An 18,517-nucleotide genomic window follows, 5' to 3' on the forward strand; every position below is an offset into this window, starting at 1 on the left:
AGTCCGAGCAATACAGGCGAAGGGGACATCCAGTGTATCGCTCTCTGCTACCTGAAAAACTGACTTGCTACATGGCAGAGAAAGGGTTAAATGTGGTTTGTTCCCCTTGCCATGTGCCTCATGTTACCTTCCTGACCCACTTTCATCTTTGGCTAGCCATCTGATCAAGAGCCCTTACCTTGCACCAAGTTAAATCTCAAGTGGATATAGATCCCTGGATCTGCCAAGATAATGTCTGGATGGAGGATAAATCTTTCGACTTTGTGATAACCACAAAATAAAATTATGATTTTATTTTAAAAAAAGATGAGGAGCCAAATGCAGCTATTATAAAGAGGTTCTCTCAGTCTGTCGTTTCTTGTGAAGCTCATTGAAGTCAAGTCTGCATTATCTGCTCTCAGAGGGTTGGAAAGAAAATATTGTGGCATTATAAAGATAGGCATACATTTTCACCAGCTTAACATTGATGGGTTACTGATATGTATAATTGTAAAGGATATACTTGTTAGCATCTTTGCCTTTCTTTTATTATTCTCTACATGGTGAAATAATCCAAATACAAAGAATGCCTGAAAACCTGAAAAGAAACAAGTAATGGGAACATATTTCATGGACTGACTGCCTAGGTTCTAAAGACATTTTCTTATTTTGCATAATATCCATATTAATGTTACAAAAGTGAAAAGATTAAAAAGTTTTGATATTATTCCTTTTAATAAAAAACAAAACCAAAAATCCATATCCACTGACAGAGCTGTCATCGTTCAATGTCTTGCATGAGGTGCTGTATGTAGGATGACACAGAAGCTCCGAGAGTTGATGTCCTCCTTTAAGGCCATCTCCAGGGACCATAAATACATCATTCCCATCTGGCCAATATTGCTCTCAGGCTGTTGACCCTCAACAAGACCTCACAGTGGCAAGAGACAGGAGATCAATCAGCAATATGTCTGCAGTCTCTATCCATAGCCCCCCCCCCCCCCCCCCAACCTGAGGAATAGATTACTATGATCTCGTATTGATCACTATTAAAATCCATCAATGTCTGAGTGCTGGCAGTTTGAGAGTAGGTATAAATTGATGACTTACCAAAAGAAGTCAGTGAATTGTACCAAAAGCTTTTGTATAAACAATAAGGTAGGGGCCTATACTAACACTGCAATGAGCTATTTGTGTGTGTGTGTGTGTGTGTTTGTGTGTGTGTTTGTGTGTGTAAATATATGAATATATGAGAGATGAAATTGCTGCTATGGTTTATTGGTTACTTTAGTATACAGCTGTATCTTGTAATCAGGGCTTGCAGAAGTTTGTGCTGTTGAATGTTTCTGTTGTGTTTTACACTATGAGAGGAAAGCATGAGATAAAGAGTGGTAGCATGACAAGCATCCATAACCTACGATTCTGCAATATATCCTGCTACATCTTATATATTCATGGCAATTACAAGGGTAATTTTTTGGGTAGTTGCTATCTCATGTCAACTGCAGAAGATGGAATGCAAAGTTTTGCTATTTTATTGATGAGAAATCATTAGTTCATCTTTATCACACTGAATCTTCTTTTTCTCCATTTCTTAGTGAAACTGCAGGTAGTATTTATGAAATGTTTTTCACACTGAATCTTCTTTTTCTCCATTTCTTAGTGAAACTGCAGGTAATATTTATGAAATGTTTTAAGTTTGGAAGACTGCCTTTGACACTCGTCTTCTTGATGCTAGAATGAAAGTATAGTTCCGCTTTGTGTGATATGAAACTTGAAGCATCATTTGGTCTGTATTTTTTTTTTTCTCCCAAGCTTTTGTATCCTAATATCATGCTTGCTTCAAATATTTGGTTAATGTCCTGCCGAAGACATTCTGTATTTGAGGTTTTTCTACTTCCGTATTTCATGATATAACAGGATATTAACATCCTGTGTGGAATAACGCAGAGGCATACATCATGCATTATCTGCCCTATGCCATGGCATGAATAGTTTGTGTTGACTAGTTACAGCGTAAAGGGGATAGCAGGCTAAGGAGTACTTTTGTTCATCAGTTTTTTCCCTTTAAAGATACATCCCAATAAATGAAGCATAAACCATTGCTTTACCATAGAATGCTTACATGGTGTAAAACAAAATGTATCTGTGCAAAGTCATTTTAACAAATTCTAAGCAATGAATGATCTGAATAACTACGGGCTCCTTGCTGTGATGAAGGCTGTATTTTTGGTCATCCTGTCATCAGTTCCTTTATAGTCAAAGTTTTAGTCTTTTATCATCCGTTAAAGCATCACATTCATAGTTTAAAGTTTATCTGTATGAAGCTTACCATTCAGTTTCAGATCATGATTAGAATATGCTACATGTATTACCATAGTATGATTCAGCTGTGCCCTTCATGTGTATTTTGTACAGCTTCATTCCTTTTGTTTGCTGGTATTGGTATGGTGTTATATCAAAAACATCAAAAACATTATTTGTAATTAGTAGGCTGCAAATCTAATAATTGCTTTCATTTTCTTTTGTATCCTAATGAATAGCAGGACGGGTAGTAGTGAGTATCACAGTATTAAAAATGGTAAGGGATCTATTTTGGAAAGAAGGGAAACTTGTATCATGCTTTCAGGCGCGGGGCTACGGTGCAATTATCTCGCGAAAAGCTTCACTGCAGTACTGCCTAATTTACATAAAGTAAACAACTTCTTTACGCGAAACCGCTACAAAATGGTCGCGGCAAAACTGCGATATCTCGCTATAGAAAACACGAAATGAAGTAATTTAAACGTCAAAATAAAGAAGAAAAGATGACCTCACCTGTCATTATAACCATTTTGGGATTAATCTCGATTTGATATGTGAAAATGAAGCCAAAACAAGGCACTTCTTTTTTTTTTTTGATCAGCAAACAGTGCCTTATTTTTCATATTTCTAGTGATTGCACAAAAACGAAACTTCAGGATATTGGACAGCAAAGTATATATAAGATCTGTTCCAAATATCTTTTCATGATTTTACCGCGAACGGTTGTGTCGGGAAAAAGACGAAAGCTATGTGATTTGCAAACCCTTGAACGTCCGCGCCGCACGTAGCTGAAACCCGCACTGCCTGCTAAGGGCAGTCCCACGCACGGTTATGTGTGTAGGGTCGAACAACGCTCGGGCACTGCAAATCGTCGTTGTATTCACGACTCAGTGTATTGATCAGTGCACTCCGTACCCATCCTTGATCGAGTGAGGGGCAAGGCAGCCTGCACCTGATTAATATGACCATCACCCAGCGTGGAAACCTTATAATACAATGGGCAATGCAGTGTTGCGTCAGAATCAATAACACATGCACTACGAGTAGGAGAACGAAGTCAATTCAACTCAGTCAAGGCATGCAAAGAAAGGACTTCTTTTGGTCAAAGATTTGGATAACATTCAAGAATTAATGATTTACACTCACTAAATTTCTTTCAATAGCATATAAAATGGGGACGAAAGGGGTGAATTCGGTTGTAAACTTAGGGTTCCTACTTGTTTTTTCTCCAAAAGCACGATTCAGTTTCCCGCACGATGCAGCAATTTCCCGCACGATGCCTGTGTTCTGCATACACTGCACACCGCACTCTCACGAGGCTTTGCGCATGCTCGTAATGTTCGACGCGTTTGCTTCGTAGTTGCTGTTTCCAAGCGTTTCTTGCAAAACCCCCAGTTTATATGTCTTGATTTCGACATTATATCTCATTGCACAAACTCGAAACTCCGCAGAGAGTGAGTCTGAAGTCTACAGTCTAGTAACATGTGAATTATATGCATATTCATGTTGAAGCAGACTTGTGTCGGGAAATAATCGGAGCCTCTTTCATCAGCCCTTCAGAACAGAGAAGTACTGATATCTCAAAAAGTACGCAACATAATTTGCCAGAAATTTGTATGTAGCATTATATTGCCATTCTAGATGTGCCCTGAAAATTTCGTGACTTTTGACCAACAATTTTAGGAAATACGCGAGGTTGAAATTTCGGGGATTTCAGCCCCTCACTTCTCGCACGGCTTCGATAGCCGTTAGGAATTCAAAAGCTTTTACGACTTTTGGGGGAGATAATTGCACCGTAGCCCCGCGCCTGCTTTGCCAAGAATGGTAATACGTATAATGTAGGTAATCTCTTCTGTGTGATAAAAGTGTCAACTTCATCTCCCCCCCCCCCCCCATCTTTGTTTTGAGAGCTGAAGGCTAGCTCATTGTGCAAGTATTCAGCAAGTTCTGGGCTGTTGCATCAGTGATCCTTCCTGTGGATTTATTCTGCAATATTATGGTATAATACAGACTCTCTTCAAATATTGTGCTGCTCTTCATCCACATGAGAAAAAGGGTTGAGCCAGGTGGAGAAAGATCACACTCCCTATCCACTTGCCAACATCACTCTTCCTGTGAGAGTAGACTCATCTCTGACCTCATCTATTATTGAAGTGATCTATTGCTATGGAAAAAAAGAAATTAGCAGTATGGAGAAGGGGGGGGGGGGCAAATGCATGGGAAATTGGAGTGAGATATCCCCCATCCCTCACCTCCACCCAACTTCGACATGTACAGCTAGTTTGCTACACCATTTTAGGGCTAAATACTCACATTTTGTGGGATTTTATAATTTGTACATTCCTTTTGTATACACAAATGTAACACGAAGTCAGTTGAAAAAATTAGCGAATTATATTTGAATGTAACTGTGGAAATACTCTGAAATAGGTGAATGATAAACAAAAATGTATGATATTTTTGTCCCCGCCGAACGAGTTCGAGCAGGGGACTATGAAACGGGCTCCGTACGTGTGTGTGTCCGTGTGTCCGTCCGTCCGTCTGTGCGTCCGTGTGTGATCAAAATGTTCAATTTGCTACTTCTCTGTCATTTATGAGCCAATTTTGATTCTGTTTGCTTTATATGATAGCACTACATGGGAGCTTTGAAAATGCTACACAGAATTTCAGTTGTGACCTTTGACCTTGACCTTTGACCTATATTGTACAATTTGCTTCAAAATGCTACTCCTTCGCCATTTCTAACCTGATTTCGATTCCGTTTGCTTTATGTGATGGCACTAGGTGAGGGCTTCAAAACTTCTACACAGAATTTTGACCTTTGACTTCTTTGACCTTTGACCTTGATTTTTGATCTATATTGTACATTGGCTACAAAATGCTACTCCTTCGCCATTTCTAACCCGATTTCGATTCCGTTTGCTTTATGTGATGGCACTAGGTGAGGGCTTCAAAACTTCTACACAGAATTTTGACCTTTGACTTCTTTGACCTTTGACCTTGATTTTTGACCTGCATTGTACATTTTGCTACAAAATGCTACTCCTTTGCCATTTCTAACCCAATTTCATTTCCGTTTGCTTTATGTGATGGCACCACAGTCTGTAGGTGAGGGCTTCTAAACTTCTACACAGAATTTTGACCCTTGACTTCTTTGACCTTTGACCTTGATTTTTGACCTATATTGTACATTGGCTACAAAATGCTCCTCCTTTGCCATTGCTAACCCGATTTCGATTCCATTTTCTTTATGTGATGGCACTAGGTGAGGGCTTCAAAACTTCTACACAGAATTTTGACCTTTGACTTCTTTGACCTTTGACCTTGATTTTTGACCTATATTGTACATTGGCTACAAAATGCTCCTCCTTCGCCATTTCTAACCCGATTTTGATTCCGTTTGCTTTTTGTGATGGCACTAGGTGAGGGCTTCAAAACTTCTACACAGAATTTTGACCTTTGACTTCTTTGACCTTTGACCTTGATTTTTTACCGATATTGTACATTTTGCTACTAAATGCTACTTCCGGCAGGGACATATTTTACGCACCGCGTAATTTGTACTTTTCCTTGTTTCATGATAAAACAAAATGAAGGTGTTATACCCGTACAACATAATTGTTAACTTATATGTTGCATACATTCAAACATCAACAAGTAGCAGTATTGCCTTCATTTTATCTAGTCTCAGTACATTGTGTCCATTCAAATCATGAGACATTTGCAAGGCATTCTTCCCTAGCATGTTGTCCAGTGCAGTACAGCATTACTAGACACTTAAAAGAAAAGTAGTATCATGAGAAAAAAAGGAACAATACCAGACATCAATCATTGAAGATCAGTTTTGGAATGGAGGTTTGTGTCCCACATGTAGAGTGGAAGGAAAATCACCCCCGATTTTGCACTCTATTTTGTGCACCATGTATACACTAATGTTTGGTTCCCACACTTTGTTTAAAAAAAAAAATGATTGCAGGATTATGGAAAAAAGTAATACACTTCACATACAAAGAAAGGTTGCAACAAATGCAATCACAGAGAATGTTTATTATGTATAAAAGTAATTGAAACATCTTCTGAAAAAACTTTGTAGAACACCAGTCAGAGGCTCTATAATGCATGATTTTCTTGGGATTATTGTCCCATATAAGAATGACTAGAAACCTTTTGGGAATCTTATAAAGAAAGGGGAAATTGTATTACTGCAAAGTCAGGAAGATGCTAATAATGCTTGCTGAAACACCAATAGCATGCTACATCCAGTACCCACACGCCCACTAGTATGTGGCAACAAACACTTCATTTTGGGTAAGTTTGAAGATTCCCTGTCATTCATTAAATGGTGACTTCTACTCCTATGTGAAAAGGTCTACAAATCACAAATTCTAGTGTATCTTTTGTCAAAATTTGTTGCATGGATTTTTATATTCACTTTATTTATCTTAACCATTCACTGACAAGGGTCTGCTCTGAAGTAACAATGCACTTGTCTTTCGTTCATTGTAAATGTTATTAGCAGTAGCGTCAGGTGAAAAAAGCAGAACAATGCCGAATGCACCTTACCTTGACTGATACACAAACTCACAATAGCAAGACAGGTTTCATGGAGTAACACTTTACTGCTTTTCAATTGTAATGGCCATTGGTATGTGGAAAGTGTTTCCAGATTGAGAGTGTGGCAAGAAAAGGTGTGGGAGTAGATTGTATGAAACTTGCCCATTGATGTATGATAATGGTTGATGTACAATGTACATGTATGTAAACTTTTGACCCCCTGAGTTTTTTCAAATATCATGAACCATTATACATGCCTCTGAATGTTTTGATAGATTATGTTCTATTATGTACATTATGCAGAGATACAATGTATAAAATATTCTCATGAAAACATAAGCTGACAGGAATAAGAGAAGTTGTTAGAATTTGAGGAAAATTGTTCTCCTTCCAGGTGTATGTACACTTTTAGCCCCAGCTGTGTATAAAAAAACAAACAAACAAACAAACCTTCATGTGTGTGTGTGTGTGTGTGTGTGTGCGCGCAATTTGCATGTGTTCTAAAATCAACATTTTGTAGTACTGTATACGCTATAATTTTCGCGTACATAAATTTTCGCGAATTGCCGATGTCACACATTTTTGCGAGTGGTTAAATTCGCGATTGGGGGACCAGAGAAAATATGAAGTGGCAAAGAAAGTGTGAATTTTCAACTTACTAGCAACGAATGCTACCACAGCGACCGCGACTGGGCTGTGTATACTAGTAGTTAAACGTGGACATGCTATATGTACGTAAACAAGCTTAGCGTTAGCCAGTATGGTCTGTTCGGTAAGCCATAAAATGTTTGTATCGTCAAGGCAAGGGATTCATTTTGGAAGGTAATATTTTCGCGTGTTGTTAATTTCGCGAATAGCTCCCGACTCGCGAAATTCGCGAAAATAAAACCCACGCGAAATATATAGCGTATACAGTACATTGTATCATTTCACCACAAACCTCAGTATCTGCAGACATGCTCATAATGAGTGCAATGGTCCTACACAGTCAGGTAACCATGATTGGATACTTACAACTGGCATATGGACTTAAACCATCATCATATGACTTCTTAGGTTGTGTTTAATCTTCCATGTGATAATGATATCCTGATTGGGCAAGTAATATATTTTTCATCTAGTTATGTTTAAGTTTCATGTGTTAAGTTCAAGTTCACAGATAATACACTGTACTTCAGACCAATACTGGACAAGTGACTGAAAGATTTCATTATTCCGTTGATGCAGAAAGAGCACTTGTGTGTTGATCTACACTGTAAGTATAGTGATGGTTTTAAGAGTATACTGTATGTTTTGCAGCAAATTTGGGTAGCCTAGTTTTGCTTGTGTCTCATCTCAAATACTACCCTCAATGAGAAATTAAACCATACTCTTGTAAGTTATTTAGAAGAAAGGTTTGGGAATTTCCATAAAACTTATATTCATTGATTGGTGCTTTAAGTTATATCAGCTCTTTTGGCATCGTGCCTTTTATTTGCTGGAGCCACCATGACCTTATGATACAGTCTTATTTGCCCAGGGTAGCCTGTGTAGTGGTAACACTGCAGCCTTCCCTGCCAATATTACTACCTCAGCTGAGAATTGCTAGGTACCTGTTATTGCACCAAGATCAAGGGGGAACATGATAGGTGAAACTCTCTTTACAAGGGCATTTAAAAGCGTTGGGATAAACCTGTACTCCGGGATATCCAATTTGTTTTAGAGTTCAGGGCCTTCATTTCTGTAACAATACCCCATCTGTCCATCTGACAACTTTGTTGTAGTGTACAATACTCTTTCCTAATTTGTCATCCTGTATGTGTGTATTTTTTGGTATTATTTTTATTATTATTATTATTGTTGTTATTATTATTATTATTATTATTACTATTATTATTATTGTTATTGTTATTATTATTATTATTATTATTATCATCATTATCATTATTATTATTATTATTATTATTAGTATCAGTATTATTATTGTTATCAATATTGTATTATCATTATTCTCTATTTTTATTTATTTATTTATTCACTTATTTATTTGGCCATTTTGCAATCTTACATGTACATAAAAAGGCACATGTATAAAATTTAGGAGAATGACACATGATTTATGATAATTGTGGTGTGCCATTGCATTGAGATCAATTAACTTTATTGTACAAGCAGGCAGTAAAGTTTTACTACCTAAATACTGTAATAGGTTTTAGTGAACGTAACTAGTGATGAAGAACTAATTTAACCATACATGGTTGTAGTTGAGGAGAAACATTATGCTGTCTTGCCTAGGCTTAGTCTGCCTGAAAGAGCATTGTCTGTTTGAAAGAGGTTAATTGCATGTTTGAAAGAGGTTAATTGCATGAAGAGCAAAACAACAACACTTCCTAAACATTGTTAACATGAACTAACCTGTTTGCTTGTTTGTTTGTTTTTTTGAGTAATTGCCCTCCTTTTGCATTGGCATTGTTTGTGGAAGTTGAGGAAAAACTAATTTTATTGATGATTATTACATGTAAAGGATAAACCATATTCTGTGCTACCGTCAAAGAAAAATGCAGAGAAAACCCATATCTGTTAAGTTTTGTTTTGAATAAATTGATGTATGTTATGAATTCATTTCATGCAGATTAATTATTGTAGTAAAGATTGTCAAACCTTATGCATGCAGTTGTGTGCTCATGAACACAAATGTGAGTTAAAAATATGATTGTTTTTGCTTTGCTCTTGGGCATGCATTATTCATGAGCAGGAAAAGGGAGTAGGTTCTCTGGATTAAGCCTTCCCCTTTTCCTGCCCATCACCATTACCCAGAAACCCGACTCACATTCTAGTATGATGTGGCATGCACTACAGTACAACCGTTCATGTTACCGCTGAACCTGTTAGTAGAGAAGGAAAGAGAGTGTGAGAGAGTGCCACTTAGCTAATTAGCTCCTAACTGATGGCACTAGGCTTAATCCCCAGTCCATTGATTGAAATTAAGTATGGAGATATTATGGGCACAAATGTTACTTGCCTCTGTCACCGTATTGATCTGTATGTTGATGGTTTTGTCAAGATCAGTCTGACTGCATTACAAAGGATGACAATAAAGCAGCTGATTATTCACTGCTACCAAGTGCAATAATTCATCCCTTTCGGATATTGTACAGTAAAAGGAACATGACGTTGCAGTGACTATGTTCTGTGTGTTGCATGTGAATATGGTCTGGTGCCTGTTTTTGTCGTTTTTGTTTTTGTGTGTTGAACATTCATTCTAGTTGGGCAGACACCAGGTGGGTCGGCACTTGTGTAATCTTTAGAATGATAAAGCTGTGCAAGATACAATTGTGCTGTTAAGAAAGAAAATACCCCCCAAGGAAACTATAGATATCGCAGAGAGGTAGAAAAGGAAAATTTACCAGAAAAATCGTGGGTGTTTTTCACAAAGAATTCAAGCAAAATATTTCCAAATGGTATTTTTGGTAATCTATCTTGGCTTGCGCACACTTCAAAATAAACTTCAAAGGTCATACAGCTGTGAAAAAACCCCCCCAACTTTTCAGAGGTTTTCTTTGTCTGTAGAACAGCCTTTGTATTTCAAGTTTTCCAAATAAACAATCTCTTTTGGGAAGGTGCATAATGTAGATATCTTTGGCTTTGGCCGGTCAACTCTTATTCTCATCAGTAACTTGTGTGTACACAATGTTAAGGGCCATTTGAGATGGTGTTCCTGCAACAGGGTTTAAAATGGGAAAAGACACGGCTGTGACATTAATGTGTACAATTTATATCATGAACAAATTTATGTGACGTACATGGGTAATCGACTATCCAGGGTTTCCAAACGGTTCCATTTGACATGAGTTGTAATGCCACTTTATAGCATTACTCTTCTTCTTCTTCTTCTTCTTTTTCTTCTTTTTCTTCTTCTTCTTCTTCTTCTTTTTCTTCTTCTTTTTCTTCTTCTTCTTCTTTTTCTTCTTCTTCTTCTTCTTCTTATTATTATTATTATTATTATTATTATCATTATTATTATTATTATTATTATCATTATCATCATCATCATCATCACCATCATCATTATTATCATCATCATCATCATCATGGTATATTGATTTGTTCTCTGTCTCGAGCTTTTGATTGTACTTTAAAAGAGCATGTCCATATCTGACCATATATCTACATTGCCTTTTATTTTTGCATCATGTTGCTCAGACATTATCTGGCACACACCTACTGTATATAGTAGATATGCAGATTGTGTACTCAAAAGAAAAAGAAAAAAGAAGAAGAAATAACATTGTTATCTGAGGACAGACTTTACAGTGACATAGTGAAAAGGTTTAACTATAAAGTAGTATACTTCAGCTTACAGCTTATGGAGAATATTTAAAGAAGAAATTTATAGGCCTTTTTCGGGCTGTAGCACGAAATCACATTTGCCGAGAAGTTTCGGGTTTTGCCAGAGCGGGTCTCATATAGACGTACGGCAAATCAGCTCATACACATTAGGTGACGTCGCTCAAATCCGATGTTTCTTGTAGCGAACGGAGCTACGTGGTCATGGAAATTGGGTGTTTTTCAATCTCAAAAACAGTTTGGGGGTAAAGTTACATCGTCTAAAAGATATCCAGTTTTGTTAACTAGCTTCTTAGCTTTCCGTAGATATCAAACTTGTCATATTTCTAGATTCTCTATAAATTTCTGCTTTAAAGTTGAAGAGAAATATCTTGATGCAACTGATTCAAATTCATGTTAAGTACTTATCTCGATTAGCTGTTAGGACATGCTGTAGAGATGAATGATGAGGGTAGTATGGCACTGAATGTGCTGAGTTTTCTGTGAGCATATTGCTGCATAATTTCACAATTGTTCAACATAATTTCTTATTTTGTTTCAATTTGCATCTTGGAAAAAAAAAAAAAGATCTCTGATGTCTAGATGTCTTAAATTTCTCTTACCATTGAGATCCGGAATATTTTTTTTTTTCTAAATTCAAGATTTTCCATAACATGACTCCGGCAGACACAACAGGCAATTTTCAACCACCTTGGAAGAATTACAAATGTTCAGTATGGCAAGATGAACTAACATGTCATGACCATCTAATTCAGTCGGGGGGGTGCAGAAGAAAATAATCCTATGTAGGTGAGACACACAGAGCTAGTATAGAATGTCCTGTCTCGTAGAATGATGGCATCCGGGCAAGCACGTTGAAAGATGACTTTTGTGTGAATAATGTAGGATGCATATTCCCTGGCTTGTAGTCTCTTGTCTTTCTGTCAATTTCCTGTCCACTTCATGAAATGCATGGGGAGAGCCTGTGGAATCTAATTGTTTTCAGCCCCTGTGCCCATGTAGAGGTTTATGAAGTGAATGTGGGGGGGGGGGGGGGGGAGGGGGGAATGATTTTCCTTTAGCTAAATTAATTTGTGTAGACGGTTAGCAGAATGATGCAGTTTTCTGTGCTACATAGAATTTAGCCAATGCGGATAGGCTTCTGCCTGCTCTGGAGCTTGACCCTAGTTTATCATGCTCAGGCTCTACATGGTATGTCAGGATTCATCTTACATATTGCCTGTAGTATCAGTATTAAAGTAGTGTTTAATTACATCAGATATTCTGTGATGTGAGGCGCAGTGAGGAGAATTGCTGTAGAGCAATGATGGAAATGTTGGATTCATCTTGTCACATTAGCTCATAAATACACATAATGTTTTAATTAGATACATGACAGGAAATTTCCTCTGAAATAAAACTCCCCCCCCCCCTCTCCCAACACCCAACTGTTTATGTTTGACTAGGTGTTCTTCCTGTTTTTCATGGGATCATCATAACCATGCTTGCAGAGACAGAATTAATCACTCGCTATTTTTTTTCCCCCTTGGTATGGAATACTAGTACCCTGAATCCTAAACGATGGACTGAATATAGCCAGGCAAGCTGAAATTATTCAGGAGTGATTCATTTTGTAGAAAGCTACTCTACACTGATGGTCTGTGGCTTTGAAGCATTTGATAACTGTACACTTGTACCTCACATTATTGATGGGGACAGTGAGGTAGGTAAATTCTTGATAAGTATGTCACCTGGTTAAAAAAAAAAAAATGTGTACACATATTTGAAAGGGAAAAAATTATGTAAAACAAAGAATGTTAGTGTGAATTTTAATTTCGCGAATTTCGCAAGAGCCAAGATTCGCGAAATTAAAATGCACGCAAAAGTTCTTGTCTGCACTATATGCATTGAATGTTAGCGGCAACTCGCGAAAATTTTATGCCGTGAAAAAGGCCGTCAGCTCCAATTCGCGAAAACTTCATGCTGCAAAAATATTGTGTTTTACATTATATGTATAGGGAAAAACCATTGAAAGAAAAGATTATTCTTATTGTTACTTGCTGATATTGGAACAGCAAGCTTGAGAAATATGTGAGATTAGAAAAAAATATGAGTCGAAGAGCTATAGATATGTTATTCATTGGAGAGAAAGAGAGAGGGAGATAGACATATACTGACTATTCCAGATAATGTGAGTATATTTATAATTGTACCTGCACTTTGAAGATCAGGTGTCCATTTCACGAAGCGGTTTGTAACGGCTGAAGTTTGCTATAGCTTATTTTACCATAGTCTTGACTCCAATACTCACATTGGTTGGTTGTTGTGTAGTTGCTGTCATAGAAGCTGCAATATTATTGCAACTTAAATTGATGAAAAGAGCTTTATAAAAAGTGGTACCCAGAAAGAATTGTGATGCAGACGAAAGGGGGGGGGGGAGGGTGATGAAATAGACCGATTTGGTTTTGAAACACTGTATCTTATGTCAGTCATACCAGGGGGCTTCCAACATATGAAGGAAAGATGGGTCATGTACAGTGAGTTAGGTGCATTGACACTGTGTCAGTGCTGAAATTAACTAAATTGTTAAGCAAACTGAAGCCCCTCAGTTACGGCTGAAAAAGACATTAACATGAAAAACAGCGCCCAAACCGAATCGGTCCATAGACAGAAAAAAGAAGCAAGCCATTTCATAAAAAGTTATACCGTTAGCCACAGGAGGGGAAAGTTAATGTTTGGAAATTAATGTGTCAATAGTCAAGGGGATAACTTCCTTGTTACTCTCCTGTAGCTTTCCTGTAATTTTCCAGTGGTTGTTGCATGCAGCTGCTGCTGTGGTGGCAGCTGGACAAGAACCAATCTCCTGTGAGTTTTATTATTGTTCCGATAAAAACAGCCATTATTGTAATTCTGAGTGCAAACCTCAGTATGAAATGGGGCCCCAGATCAGCTGTGTCCTTCTCAATTCTCACAATAGCTGCATTTACACCTACTAACTTTGCGATTTTTAATATTGCGATATTTTGATTCCACCATTTACACTTGCAAAAACACATGTGAAGTGTGAGCTTCAGGAACATCAAGATTTTTGGTTCGGTAGTGTGTATGTGTATTTACCTCTCTCTTCCACTTCTGGGTAGCCGAGTGGAAGTGCGCGCTTTTCGTATTCACCGCAGTGCAGTCTGTTTGGCTTGCAGCTGGTTGGAAAGTTGAGCCAGGGCTTTTTATCAGTCCCATGCACACATAAATTTGTGTCTCTCGAGAGTGTAAACTTCGGTAAAACTATATAGCTTGCTGTATTAGATCACATTCGTAGTAGGTGTGTAAAATTTCAGTTTAGTATGGGAGCGTTGATGAAAGCAGCATTAAGGAGGATCATGAAATTTCGCTGATGTGATAAAAAGTGAGAGGCAGGCTTGGTTTTTTAGGTATTTCATCAGGCGACAGCAAGAACTCACCATCGTTTTACTGTAACTTGTACTCCTTTATCCACAAAGTCAATGTATACCGAGATCAGTATGGCCACTCCCAAGATCAACGCATTTCTGAGAGAGTATTGTTATGTCATCATGGGATGATGATATGTTGTTGGAGAACTTCAGGTTTGCTACTGCTAGTTTCATTCACTTTAATTCTTGTTACTGTTATGAAAAAAAAAAAGGTTATAGATGGCTAGTGGCTTGATGTTGTCTTGTTGATTATAAATTGTACTTCTGTCCTGCACAGTGACAGTGAACTATGTAATGGGGCAGAGGGATTTTACATTTTATGTATTTTCTCCAAAATGTGCAGTCAGCAATCAGATTGATTGCACATGGCTAGCATCTTTGAACTGACCATGCTCCAAATGCTCCAATTAAGATGAAGTTTGTAGTATAAGATAAAGTTGAACATTATTTTGATTTTAAATGAGAATTACTGGTATTAATCTTTTCAAAGTCAACATTATTGTCATGAATTGTACCGGTGACATTGAGAAAAAGCAGTTACATTAATAATCTATTAACCTGTTCCATACTGAATTCTGAAATGCCCATAGACTTAATACACAGCCACCCAGGTTCCCGTACAGAACGGGTTAATATCAATTTTTAAAGTGAAATAGCACAAGTGGAAATGTTACGGATGGAAGTGATGTGAATCAGCAAGAAAATTATGAGAAGTTAAAGGTGCCTGAAGCTTGTTGCCTGGCTTGCAGTCGGGTGCAAAAATGTGTTGAATTATATTTTTATGTGAGCTTTGAATATTAATAGACAAAAAATGAGAATGCAGCTATGGCTTCCTCACAAAATTGAAATGATGATGTTGAATAGTCAATCTCTCCCTTACAGAATAATGTATATTATGGATGTTATTCTACTAAAATATTTGCCTAATTAAAAAAAAAAAAAACAACCACACAAATTAAATGCAACATACAAGGAGAAGCTACTTGTATAAGATAGAATAGATAAAGACTCGAGATGTGAGGTACTGTAATATGCATATTGAGAGGTTAAGATGAGAGCAATTTAGCATACCAGTGTTGGTGTAGTACATTCCGTGTCCACACGCCCACACAGTTACACAATGCCCTAAAATCTGTAGAGAGAAAAAGAGATATGGAGAGAGAGAAAAAAAAAAAAAAAACGAGAGAGGGGAAGGAGAGGGAGAAGAAGAATCTGCTGTCTTAATCTGACAGATGCACTTGGCAATGGAGCTAGTAAATTTCGTTGCAGTTATTCAGTCCCACATTCAGGGCTGTGGCTGTTCGATGAAGCAAGTGAGCTTGAAAGGGGTACACGCAGGTTGCCTGAAAATGTGTACATTATGACCATTCCTCAGGAAGAGAAGAAATGGAAAAAAAAAATGCCCGCACACACACTTACTACACATACAGAGGCAGAGCCTGCTGCTTTTCCCCTTACGCCGAAGCTTTAGCAGTTTCCTTGTTTCACTCGAGACTGCTAAATTTTGTGTGTGCCTATGTGCATTGATGCATAGAATTGATGCCAGCATGGAGTCTTTCCTTGGCTTCATTTAAGAGCATAGGTGCGGTCTAGGTCTCATCGTAGTCTTTCATAGCTTAAGCTGAAAGGTTGGATGTTTTATATATAAGTCGAATGTTGCTCAATTAATGGGACAGCTCTTCGGGAGCAGTTAAAAAAAGGAGAATGAGAGCCGTAATGTGCTGGGCAGAGACTCTATTCTAATTGTCGAGCAGCGGCGGATGTCTCAGGGAAATGAAGGAAGAAAAATGTTGGAGAATATTACTCTCGATTGGGGGGAGAGAGGGACAGAGGTAGAGAATGAAGAGAGAGTGAGACACGCTTTGTGTTAGGGATTCATGTGTGTGCGACGATCTTCCTTCTGTCAGGGCATACATAAAACATTTGACCTTCTGTGGAAACCTGCAAGATTGACTGCCCAGCCGTTGATATGGTTACAGGTTGCAAATGTGATTGCAACAGGAGAAGAGCGCAGGGAGGGAGGAAGGGAGGGAGGGGAGAAAGAAAGGTGGACGGAGAGGAGGAGGAGGAGGAGGGAAGATGGAGGACAAACCAACCACGGCACTTACACTGGAGCCTGGAGTGCTGAGGGAAGCCAGGGAGAAGAAGAGGAGAGAGAGAGAGAGCATATTGATAGATCAGACGGAGCAGAGGCTGGTGCAGAGGATGGCGCAGAGGATGGGGACGAGGAAACAGGGTGAAGAAGAGACAAGAGACTGTGAAGAAAAGAACCAGAGATGGCTGCAATCAAGGGAGAGTCAATTTCATTTTAGAAGGTTGAGGGATATGAAGAAATCGGAAAAAGGTTGGCGCAGGGAACGAGAGAGAGAGAGCGCGAGCAAAAGAAGCAGCAATATGACATTGTTGGAAAGATCAATGGCAACTTAAAGGTTACAATATGAAGATTTAGAGGGAAGATTTTTTCTTTTTTTCTTTACAAGTTGGAGAAGTGATCTGAGATATGCTAAATAAAGGAGGGTGGGGATAGCAGACGGTGGGAGGGAGGTGCACTGCATAGTAAAGAGGCTATTCAGAGACTGTAAAACAAACATTCCTACAGTTGCACAAAGTGCAGAGCCAGTGACCCATTTATGAATGCCTCGTGACCTTTTGATATTTGACAGCAAAATTAGCTTCAAATTAGATCAATAAATATGGCGGAGCTCTAGGCATTAGTGATGGTAATGATAAAACATGGATTCTTACTGGCTGTGGAGAATAAACCATGTGTTCGTACTGAAAATGGCTCATGCAGCAGTTGTGCTTCATATTGCAGTATACGGTACCTTGAAACGGAATGTTAAGAGACCAACTGGCTCTCTGAAGTACATTAGAATTTAAACATTTACAGTTCACCTTTTTTTTTTTTTTCCAGTGACACTCAATAAGATAGGGTGAAAATGGAGAAAGCAATTTTCATTTGCAGAATGAAGAGCATTCAAAACATAGCATGGTGATTGAAGCCCAACCAGATCTGAATAATGAGCGATGGTTTGAGTCTATTGTAATTAGTTTACTGAAGCATTAGGTCGTGAGACAGGGGTGCTGAGAAGGTAGTGAAATTGCTTCTTAATGGAGAAATTAAGGACCAGTTTGTTAATTGCAGTCAAAAAGCAATACTTGATAGAATTCCCCATTCAGTATGATAGTGATTTATTAGTACAGAAAACATTTGATAACCTGGAGGTTTACCTTGTTGAAAATGCTTTTAATATCCCTCTGTAAAAGTCTGTAGTGTGTTATTAATGTTGTATTGGACCAGTACCTCTTTGTGTGATTGTACCTGCATCTAACTAAGATATGAAGAGAGTGCCTGTAGCAAGTATTTCACATGGTTGCGGTATGACAGGGTGAAACTAGTCCTCAAGGAGGGAATTATCAACATGAAGTGTATTGGTTTAGATATGTTTGTTTTTCATGATGGCAGAAAGACATGCTCGGGATACTGTGTATGTGTGTGTGTGTGTGTGTGTGTGTGTGTAGGTTTGTAGGTGTGTGTTTTCATGTTGTTAACATTCGAGTGTGTGCCAATGCTGTGCGTGTGAAGTGGAGGCAAATGAGCCGACGCATCTATCCATCTTTCGGAACATGATGATTGCATTCTGTAGATCTCTGCTTTCCTCACATTTTATCAAATCCATTATTCAGCATATAGGGGACAGCCAGGGTGTGTGTCGCTTTTGATGGCATTAGGAAGGGCTTGAACAGGGAAAGTTTTTTTTTTTTTTTTTATTCTTAAAATTTTGTTGCTTTTTCCACAACATTTTCTTTAGAAACCAAAACGTACATTTATTACCACAGCAGAAATGGTTGAGTAATATTTTCCTTGATTGAGATTTATGTTTCTGTTTGTTAATCTCCACCTCCCCCCCCCCCTTTCATAAATT

The 18,517-nt window shown here is 38.1% G+C and overlaps 1 protein-coding gene across 5 annotated transcripts in view; it reads left to right on the forward strand.

The window, feature by feature from the left end:
• Positions 1-18,517, forward strand: part of LOC140228708 (protein phosphatase 3 catalytic subunit alpha-like) — a 108,676-nt gene that overhangs the window by 24,398 nt on the left and 65,761 nt on the right. The gene's annotated exons all lie outside the window — the stretch shown is intronic.

Source organism: Diadema setosum, chromosome 5, assembly GCF_964275005.1.
Source record: "Diadema setosum chromosome 5, eeDiaSeto1, whole genome shotgun sequence".
NCBI lineage: Eukaryota > Metazoa > Echinodermata > Echinoidea > Diadematoida > Diadematidae > Diadema > Diadema setosum.